At 44.3% G+C, this 11,033-nt stretch overlaps 1 long non-coding RNA gene across 1 annotated transcript in view; it reads right to left on the bottom strand.

The window, feature by feature from the left end:
- LOC116070779 overlaps positions 1–4,387 on the bottom strand; it is a 33,554-nt gene extending 29,167 nt beyond the window's left edge. The window contains exon 1 of the long non-coding RNA XR_004110561.1: positions 4,127–4,387. This is a non-coding gene — a long non-coding RNA (uncharacterized LOC116070779). The remainder of the gene's footprint in view (positions 1–4,126) is intronic.
- Positions 4,388–11,033: the final 6,646 nt, after the last annotated feature.

Raw genomic sequence — 11,033 nt, 5'->3', positions numbered from 1 at the left:
CATGGAGTGTTAGGAAGGGGGTCAAGGAGTGTTAGGAAGGGAGTCAAGGAGCATGGAGTGTTAGGAAGTAAGTCAAGGAGCATGGAGTGTTAGGAAGGGAGTCAAGGAGCATGGAGTATTAGGAAGGGGGTCAAGGAGTATGGAGTGTTAGGGAGTCAAGGAGCATGGAGTGTTAGGAAGGGAGTCAAGGAGCATGGAGTGTTAGGGAGTCAAGGAGCATGGAGTGTTAGGAAGCAACAGTGTCCTGGCTGCTCTGTGTGTCAACTTGACACAGGCTGGAGTTATCACAGAGAAAGGAGCCTCCCTTGAGGAAACGCCTCCATGAGATCCAGCTGTAAGACATTTTCTCAATTAGTGATGAAGGGTAGGAGGGCCCCATATGAGTGGTGCTATCCCTGGGCTGTGGTCCTGGGTTCTAAAAGAAAGCAAGCTGAGCAAGCCAGGGGAAGCAAGTCAGTAAGCAGCACTCCTCCATGGCCTCTGCATCAGCTCCTGCCTCCAGGTTCCTGACCTGCTTGAGTTCCTGTCCTGACTTTCTTTGGTGATGAACAGCAGTGTGGAAGTAAGCTGAATAAACCCTTTCCTTCCCAGCTGCTTCTTGGTCATGATGTTTGTGCAGGGATAGAGACCCTGACTGAGATAAACAGCAAGATTCGGTTCCCAAGGACACACTGCCAAGGACTTACTTGGCTAAGGCTTCCAGCTAAGGCTTCCAGCGCCTCCCAGAACAACAGTCGCCAGATAAGGGCTAAGCCTTGAACACAGAAGCCTGAGGGGCAGGGGGCAGGGCTTCATAGTCAAGCCGTAGCTCTTACAGAACCTGGATGCTCAGAACTGAGATCCACCAAGGGCTCAATCATCCTGTATGCTACGCGGTTCCTTTCACTGTCTTCTGGCTGGCAAAATGCCAGCTGGAGCAGAAGCCAAACCGCGGCCAGGAACAGCTAGCTATCCAAACTTTGTATCCTCCGTGACATGGAAATTCCACTTATCGACAAGTTAAGGCAAAGGCCGCCTCCACTAAACTTATTTGTGAGTGGTTATCAGTTGGACACAGCTTCTGGGTCAGGGATGAGCGTCGGTCCGTGTGTCAGCTCCTCTACTCAGCCCTAGCACCCCAAGTGGTGCAGACCTGTTCAGGCCATGTGCATGCTAACATAGCCTCATGAGCTCACATTAACTTGGATCCTGTTGATTTAGAGGGTCTTATTTTCTTGATCTCCATCCCCTCTGATCTTACATTTCCCCCCTCTCTCTCTTTCTCTCTCTCTCTCTTGTGTGTATGTGTGTGTGTATGTTTGAGTGTGTATGTTTGTGTTTATGTTTGTGTGTGAGCATGTGTGTGTGTGTGTGTGTGTGTGTGTGTGTGTGTGTGTGTGTGTGTAGGGGAAAATAAGTCATAAAAAAGTTCGGATTTGATAGAGACCTCCCTTTTTAGTTTTTCTCCAAGGAAGTCTCACTGGGGAAACACACTCCTCTTAAAGGTGAGCTGCTGCCCAGCAGTGGACGCCAACCAAAAAACGAACTCACCCGAACTCACCGGCATCTTCAGGGTTTCTCATGTTATAATGTCAGGTCAGAGCTTTTTTTCATTTTTCTTTTCTTTTCTTTTCTCTTCTTTTCTTTCTTTTGTTTATATCTTTAAATTGCTTTCTTTCTTTTTATCCTACAGGTACTTTACATGCATCATAGCTTCCATTTTAGTATTGGTATGGGATTCCTGAGTGTGGGAATAAGAGGGCCTCTGCGTGTACATCTGTGTCTTGTGCCTTTTCTTGGGCTCCTTCTTCCTGTTTGTTTTCTCCTATTCCGATGTGTCAGTCTTGTTCTACCATTATATTATATTAATTATATTATATTATATTATATTATATTATATTATATTATATTATATTATATTTCCTTAGAAGCCTGTTTGTTTTCTAATGAGACACACAAAGGGGCTGGATCCAGAAGGGAGTAAGTGGGGAGAAACTTGGAGGGGAAACTGTAATCAGAATATACTATATGAGAAAAAAAATCTATTTTCAACAAAAGGAAAGAAAATAGTCATCCTACTGATGGGAACTGTCCAGGAAACACAGACCCTGCAGACATGGCTCCAGGTGGAGGTGCCAGAATGACTTCAGCTCTTCCTTGAGCCTGAAATAGATCCTTTGATACAGATACATTTTTGGTCTCTGTGTTAGAAATTAGTTTTACCCAAAATGAACTAATTTATGTTCAGTCTAATATCTTCTAAATAATTTTTAATGTGGTTGAATATTTCCAAAGGAATGCAGTAGCAGCTCCCTTAAGCCACCATGGTTGCAGGCTAGTCTGGTCTTTCTTGACATACATTTAAATGCTTAGAATGCCCTTGCAGTGAAGCTCAGGATCAATGAGGGCAAATCAACTAAAGATTAATTTACCAGAGCCCTGAGCTGATGCGCTTGCCCGTGCTCGTGCACCAGGGTCTAACAAGCTGAGCTTCTTTGATTGTGTAAACATCATTTAAAGCACACTGGTCATGTGTATACCCTACCATTAGAAAGGGGTTTAAAGAACTGTGTTAGAGGATGCCCATGGGTGTGAGTGGGGGAGGGGAGGCAGGGGTGCTTGAGCTCTGGAGTTCTAATTGAACTATAAACAAGGGCTATGATAAAGGAAGCTCCCAGCCTGCTCATTGTATGGCCCCCTTTGGGGGTTTCAGTGTAAGCAGGATTTAATCGCACCTGTCCCCCTAGGGCACCTCTCCTCTCCACTTTCCTCTAGTTCAAGGAACTGAAAGACATGAACAATAGATTCTGAAATCTTGGCGCTTTGAAGGTGGATTATGCAAAGAACACTCAGAAAGCCAAGGCTGAGGCCTCTCAGAGGTGGTTCCTGGCTCAGGACTCCGCTGGGAGCCTGTTCAACTCTCAGAAGCCTTCTGCTACAGTGAGAGCCACCAAGGCACAGGGCAGGCACATGCTAGTTTCCAGGGGACTGATTACCTGGTTTTCAGCTTGTCCACAGAGAAAGAGGGAGTCCCATGAGCATCTAAGACATCTACTCTCTGGTTCTGTAGCCTGACACCATATCAGAGTCCTAAGGACAAGGTATTTTTCACCAGGTCCTTTGGCAGACCTAATGGGAAGTCCCAGTAAGAACACTCTCGCCTCTCTCCAGGAGGTGAGCCCACCATAAGCTTGGCTATCTGGATACAGAAAGGAGGTGTCTGAGAGTAGAGTGCAGCAGTGCCAGGTGAGTCTGTGACCAGTCTTCATAAGGGAAAAGACGGTATCACTCATCCAGAGCTGCAAGTGCACAGCTTAGGCCAGCGTGATAGCTTGGTTTGGTTTTACCTCCTGCCACATGACAACTTAGTGAATGCTCATTGAGGATTTTCTGACATTCAGTACGTACAGGCTCTACAGAATAAGACAACAGAGAAAGGGCTGGTCCCCATCCTCAAGGAACTCTTCTGCCAGGGAACATCACCTTTCTCCTATTAGTAGCCCTTGGTAAAGGCATAAGATAAAAACGTAGATTTTTTTGATGTTTTTGTGGGATTACTGGACTTTCTGTTTTGTTTTTCTTTTTAGGCAGGGCCTTACTAGGTAGGCATGGCTGGCCTGGAGCTTGCACTGATAAATGCCTCTGTCTCCTGAGCTCTGGAATTAAAGGTGTGCACCATGACCCCAGGCTGAAGCTTTTCAGCTTGCAGAAATAATTAAGACTTGTCCATGTCCCTTCTCTAGACCCACTCACAAAAAGGTGTATACACACACGCACACACAGAGATACACCCATAGACACACACATAGGCACACACACACACACACACACACACACCTTTCAAAGCAAGAGGGGACTGAAGTTGCTTTAAGTGCTCACCACTAGCCTGTTATCTTTTAATATAGAATTTGTTTGCAGGAGAACCTGGTGGATTAAGGTTTAAGCAAAGCCCTGGAGTCCTAACTAGCCTCTGGCTGGCAGGAGCTCCTATCCAATGCCTCTGCATACAGCTGCTTCAGATTCCTCATTCTGTCCCTCAGCTAGGAGTTGAGTTCTACCATTTACCAGCCACTGCGCTAGGTGCTGGACACATAATACACAGACACACATACACACACGCAACCATCTTGACTTCACTGATACTTACTCAGGCAAGGAAGACAAACATCTGAGACATACTACTGTGATGAACAAAATCACACAGGAGTCGTGTGAGAATGTGGGATGGGACACATGGCTGACCATGGGCAGGCCTTGGAGAACTTGATCTTCGTGAACCTCTCATGGGGTTGAAGACGGGGTGTTTCCGAAGAACACAGTGGTGGAATCCATTTCATAAGAAAGGAACTGAATGAGGTGAAATGGGGGAGGCTGGTGATCCTAGTGTTCACAGGGAACTCCAAAGAATGTTCCAAAGGCTCTATGAGGTCACCAATGTTCTTATGAAGGAACTAATGGATCGCCCTTTCCGTTGGATTGATCAGCATTTGCTCTAATGCCGGTTTAAAAGCACAGATGGGTAAACTTGTGGTTTGAACCAAGTACTAATTTAGTACTAATCAAGGCAGGGGCAGCGAACATCCTTGAAGTCACTGTGCCAATGCCCTGTGCCTGTGAACCCCGCCCACGTACCTGCCACTTAATGGTGCCTTTGATTAAGCAGAAGTTCTTTTATTAAATCACAGCCCTAGAGCATACATCTTTTTAATATTCTGTGTGGCAAATGGGAAGCTTGCACAAAGTGTTCCAACTATACACAGTGGCATGGCAGTAGTGGCAAAGAAAAACACCTGTTTGATTTTTTTTTTTTTTTGAATTGCAAAGAGAACAAGCTGCCTTTATTGTAGAATATTGGGTTTTTTTCCCCCTGGAAAAGTAAAGTATATAAAAACACAGTTTTAAAAACCTGACACTTTGGTTATCCAAACTTGATTAGTTAACAAAGATTTTCTTGTAAATGAATAAATTGGATTTGCCACTTCAAGGAAAAGAACTGATAGCATTTGTCCCCAAGATAAAATTCAAGCTTTGGAGCACTACTAGAAATATTAGAAAACCGGTGGCGCACCCAAGGGCTCGCTGAAAGGCTGCAGTGCGTCTCCAGTGAGCTAATCAATGCTGTTTTTTAAGAGGTATAGAATTCCAGGTGTCACCATTGAGAAAACAATACAACTCAATGAAGTAATCTTTTCCAAAGAACTGATTTGAGGGTCTAAGTCTTAGAGTCAGAATCTAAGGTCACACATGGGTAAGCATCCATGAAGTGTACGAGGTCCCTGATGGATTTTAATGTAACAGAGACGTTTCATTGACATAGCTTCTTGTAACTAATGTCCTACCCCCATCCCACACAGGCTAGCCTGAACCTACTATGTGGCCAAGGATGGCCTCTGTCTTCAGGTGCTGGAACTGTAGCTGTGCACCACCAAAGCGGGGCTGGGGAGTTAGAGCTGCCTTCCCACAAAGCAGCACTCATACCTATGAGCCACACTGAGCGCTCAGGACTAATTTTTCAGAAACTATCAGTGTTCAGTTTTGCTCTAGTGTTCACAAAGAACATCTACAACAAGCAGAGAAAGGCTACCAGCCCCTTGGTTTGCTTGTTTGTTTTTGATGGTACTGGGGATAAAGCCCAGGCCCTTGCAAGCTTGGCAAGAGTTCTACCACTCAACAACATCTCCAGCGTAAAGTACAGGTTTGGGACCTGTGAGCTGATGGCTCAGGGTGTAAAGATGCTTGCTGCCAGGCCTGATGACACACATGGTGGTTAGACAAAACCAGCTCCTGCAAGCTGTCCTTTGGTCTCTACACATGCGCTGTGGCAAGTGCATACAGAGAGAAAGAGAGAGAGAGAGAGAGAGAGAGAGAGAGAGAGAGAGAGAGAGAGAGAGAGAGAGAGAGAGAGAAGCAGACAGACAGACAGACAGACAGACAGACAGACAGAGAGTGATAGCATGGTGGAAATACGCCCTGGCCTCTCTGGCTGGAGGTCTGAAGTCAAGAAGTAGACAGCATTACCCATGAAAAGTCATCCTGGGTCTCTATTCTGGGGTGTGTGTTCAAACATCCATGTCTGAATAATAATAAAAATAATGATGATGATGATGATGATAATGATGTCTGAACCTGTCCTAGCAATGGAAATACATAGTAAGTTGAACTAAATCGCTGTTCTTCAATGGATTAGCTGAGACCATCTACCCAGTGAAAAAGAGTATACTAGGTCTTTGTTTATAACATTTAAAAAAAATTGTTGTTTGATTTTTCCAAGACTGAGTCTCACTATGTAGCCCTGGCTGGCTTAAAATCTGCTACATAGAACAGGCTGGCCTTGACCTGGTCGATCCATCTGCCTCTCTCTCTTAGGAGCTAGGATTAAAGTCGTGTGCTACCATACTGAGCCAAAAACAATTTTTTAATCTTCAAAAATAATGTTTTAGTTATATATTTTAGTCAGGAAAGAACAGGCTAATTATATACAGATATAATAATAAATCCCATATACATAGATACCTAATTATATCCATGTAAGTGTACACACACACACACCCATCTAGGATTTATTACAGTGGCTTACAGGCAGTAGTCCAGCTAGTCTAACAATGGCCATCCAACAGAAAGTCCAAGAATCCAGGAGCTGTTTGTCCACGACGCTGCAAGACTCAGCTGGGTTTTAGTATATGCTGGAATTCCCAAGAAGTAGGCTCCAATGCCAGCGTAAAGAGAGCAAAGGCATGGACCCATAAAGCTGCAGCTGGAATTCCCAAGAAGTAGGCTCCAATGCCAGGTTAAAGAGAGCAAAGGCATGGACCCATAATGCTGCAGCTGCTTCTTGTCCTTCACAAGAACTGCTGTGAGAAGGTGTGGCCAGAGTGAGGTCCTCTCACCTCAAGTGATCTGGCTTTAAGGTGCGTCTTCCCTCAAATGACTCCGTTAGCTAAAAGTCTCCCACAGGTGTACCTTGTGATTTTTTTTAGTTAATTCCAAGAGCAATCGAGTTGACAACCAAGAATAGCTATCACAAACCATATTGTCTACATAAGGGCAGATTGTCTTCATATACCACTACAAAGGAAGAGGAGCGCAGTGGACTGATTTCAAAACCTAATGCAAGAACTCAGGTGTTCTCTGTTAATTTAGACATGAGGAAAATACTGCTGTTTGCCTGTTTAGGGAACTAGCTGCTCTTCGTAAGTACATTCATGCCAAAATCTACTGGGTTTTACTATTGCTATTTTTAAACTAACTACAAACACACATTTTTTTAATTCCTCAGTTTTAATTCCTGACATGAAACAATTGATTTATGTAACACACATGCATAAAACTTCTTCAATTATCAATGTTTCATAAGGGTTTGAAAGAGTCTTCTGACCTCAATGTTTAAGAACTGCTGGAATGAATTATGTTGCAGTAACCTAGTACTGTTGAATTCCTGGGGCTAAACACAGTGAATATATATTTCTCTCTCAGGCATAATCAGTTGCACTGAAGACAGCTGGTCTCTGAATGCTAAGTCAGCAGTTCTGAATGCTGACTCAGCAGCCTTGAGATTCCATTTTGTGGTTCTGCTGCTTCAACACAGGAATGCCAGGATGGCCACTGTAGGACAGAAAGCTGAAATGTGGCAAGCAGGTTCTTCACTATTTTGTGTCATTTCTAACAGCTCATGCAGTAGAACTAGTCATATGACTTCACCCAAATGTAAGTGGACTTGGAAATGTGAGAAAACTTAGAAAGATTTAGAGAGCAGAATATGTCTTTCTGAACTGGTCCATGTAGAGAATTTGCAGTGAGAAACTGCATGTCCACAGGGAGAAAGGGTAGGCACATCTAAGATGGAGTGAGATGAAACCCAAGGCATGAAAACTGGGGTGAGGAAAACAGAAGCCAGATTGTGCAGACTTGCTGAAAAGACTCCGTATAGCTGAATAGTTAAAGGGTTGGTGGTAGAGCTGACTTTATCTTTTGAAGGATTACAGAGGCTGTGGAAGAAAATGAGTACTAGGTTGTGTTGGTCCATTCCTACCATAAAAATGGCTAATTTCTATCACGGAAGTTATGTAAAAGCAATGTTCTTGTTGTTGTTATTTTGTCTTTTTAAAGCACACTTATATTTTATGTATAGCAATATAATTTAGTTCTTTTAGTTCTAGTTGTATTGAATTTTGGGGGTTAAAAATAGAGGATGTAAATTTCTCTCTCAGGCATAAGAAGTTGCACTGAAGACAGCTGTCCTCTGAATAGCCCATCCATCCACCCACCCAACCACCCATCTATCCGTCCACCCACCCACTCAATCATTCACCCATCCACCCACCCAACAACACACCCATCCATTCACCCATCCACCCATCCATCCACCACTCACCCAACCACTCACCCAACCACTCACCCATCTATCCACCCATCCATCCACTCATCCACCCTCCCACCCATCCATCGATCTATCCATCCAACCACTCATCCATTCATCTGTCCATCTACCTACTCATTCACTGATCCACTCATACATCCATACATCCATGGTTCCATTAGTCCTCCTAGTCTTGCCTCTAGGACAAAAGCCTGGGTGTCTGTCCCTTAAGATCACCAAATGCTTCCTCTATTAGCTCATCTCCCCAGAGCCATGTCTGTAAACACTCAAATTTGCAATGTAACACCCCCTCTGCCAGCTGCTTTAAGGAGGGGGAGGGGCCCCAGAAAACCACTAGTAAGACCACGCCTGGATTTTTAGCCCCTTCTGAGTTATGTGAAAAGTCACAAGAATAAAAACATTTAAAGAGACTATAACTAAGGCTACAAAAAACCTTTGCAAGCTTGTGCAGTGGATGGAAAAATCTCAGCTTTTCCCAGCCTGTTCCAAAGGGATGGGATGAGACAGAGGGAGTCTCCCATCGCAGAGCTCTCTCACTTGGGTGACCTATGACCTGTGGCTTGGAGCAGGAGAGAGCGATGCTCCTTCCCAACCTACCATCTAGTTCACCCATGTTTATTTCTTCCTCTAGTTCTCAGAGCAGGCTGGCAGCTTGTCACACCTGAGCTGGCACCTAGGCTGCTGCTACTTAAGTAACTCTGCTTCAACACAACAGGTGTAGTTCAGGAACTGGCACACACCAGCACTCCTCCCCCATGCACTGCAGCAGGCCATATGGATTCTTAATTTTTTATTTAAAGAGCTTGCCTGGCTCAGGTGGCAATGTCTTCCTTGTTTCCCTCACTCTTCTTTTTCCTTCTTCCTCCATTTCTATCCCCCTTCCCTTTCTCCTCCCCCTTTCCCTCCTTCCTTCTCTTTCTCTCTTCCTCTTTTTCTGTTTTCTTCATATGAATAAACATGCTCCCATTTCCCTCAGCTGTCTTGTCCTCCCTCTGTGCTGCCTCTCACAATTTCCTTCTCCTGGCTCTACCTGTCAAACAAACAAAAGAACCTCTGCCATCCTGTTTCAAATCACTCTGACCAAAGCATCTGAGAGAAACAACTTAGGGGCAAAGGATGGATTTCAGCTCCTGGTTTAAGAGGGACCTGTCATCTCAGTGGGGAAGGCAGAGCTGTTGTGGCTTCTCTGTTGTTGTTATAAAGCACTGACCAAAGACAACTTGTGGGAGGAAAGGGTTTATTTGGCTTACAGCTTACTGTCCATCATCAAGGGAAGCTGAGAAAGTAACTCAAGCCTGGAGTTAGGAACTGAGGAGAACATGGAGGAACACAGACTACAGCTGCCTAGTTATATTTCTTATACAACCCATGCCCACTTGCCTAGGAACAGTGCAAGCCCACAGTGCTCTGATGAGCACTGATCTGATGAACGCAGTTACTCAGCTGAGGTTCCTTCTTTATGGTGTGTCAAGATAACAGCTAACATTAACTGTTGTGTTAGGAAGCAGCTCGTATCCCGACAGATCACACCAGACCAACACAGCTCCACAAGAAGAGATTTTGTTGGGAGGAAGTGAGGAAGAGGAGGAGGAAAAAGGGAGGCTACGGATAGAGGTCTCTGTCTTTTATTCGGGCTGTGATGTAGATGTCAGGTAATCAGGCACACTATAGTGCACAGGTGAGGCTCATGATGGGGGTGGGGAGGGTGGGTATGTGGGGGTGGGTATGGTTGCCATGGCAATAGACACAAGCGGATCCTTGTTGCCTAGGGATGACATCATTGCTGGATTTGGAGGCTGACCATAAAGCCACTTCTAATGCCAACTTTAACTATGACAGTAGTTCACTTTATAAAGAGATAGGTCAGGACACTCAACAGGAAGTAGCTGATATTAACTCAAGGACCTACTTCTCAGTTGACTATTTCTTCCACCTAGGCCCCGCCTCCCAAAGGTTTTGGAATATCCCAGATAGTGCCAGCTGCTAAGAATCCAGCATTTATCTAAACATGGGGCTCTGGGAGATCCTGTTAATTCAAATTAAAGTTCTCCCAAGCAGAAGGGAGACACTCTTGTTAATTCAGGGTTGCATCCCCATTCAAAGGTCTTCCAGAAACCATGGTGTCTGATACACAAGTGTTCAAGGAAACACAGCTAAGGTAGCCAGTGTAGCAGATTGCATAGACTACAAAGCCTGACTGTCATCATTTGCTCACCACTCTCCCTTGAAACATGGCACATCTATGAAACATGGTACATATATGAAACTTGCCACATATATGAAACATGGTACATGTATGAAGTTTGCAACACATGTGAAACATGCCACACATATGAAACATGCCACATACATGAAGCATGTCACATATATAAAACATGTCACCTATATGAAACATGGCACATATATGAAACTTGCCACATATATAAAACATGCCACACCTATGAGCCTGTGTAGCATTGACTTAAAATTCCTGTTTTTAGACAAGTGAATTTTTAATTAAATTCATTGAAACCACTAATGGAATAGAAGACCTGAAAATAAAAGAGAACTCATCTTTCCCTTGCTGGACTGCTGACTCCAAGTCTTGAGGGCTGTTCAGGCACACACACACAGGGAATGGAGTAGGAAGTCACTTTTTTACACAGCTAAGGGCTTTCTCTCTTTCTTTCTTTCTTTT

Source organism: Mastomys coucha, unplaced genomic scaffold, assembly GCF_008632895.1.
Source record: "Mastomys coucha isolate ucsf_1 unplaced genomic scaffold, UCSF_Mcou_1 pScaffold22, whole genome shotgun sequence".
NCBI classification, from domain to species: Eukaryota; Metazoa; Chordata; class Mammalia; order Rodentia; family Muridae; genus Mastomys; species Mastomys coucha.
This window is presented reverse-complemented; position numbering and strand designations above follow the sequence as displayed.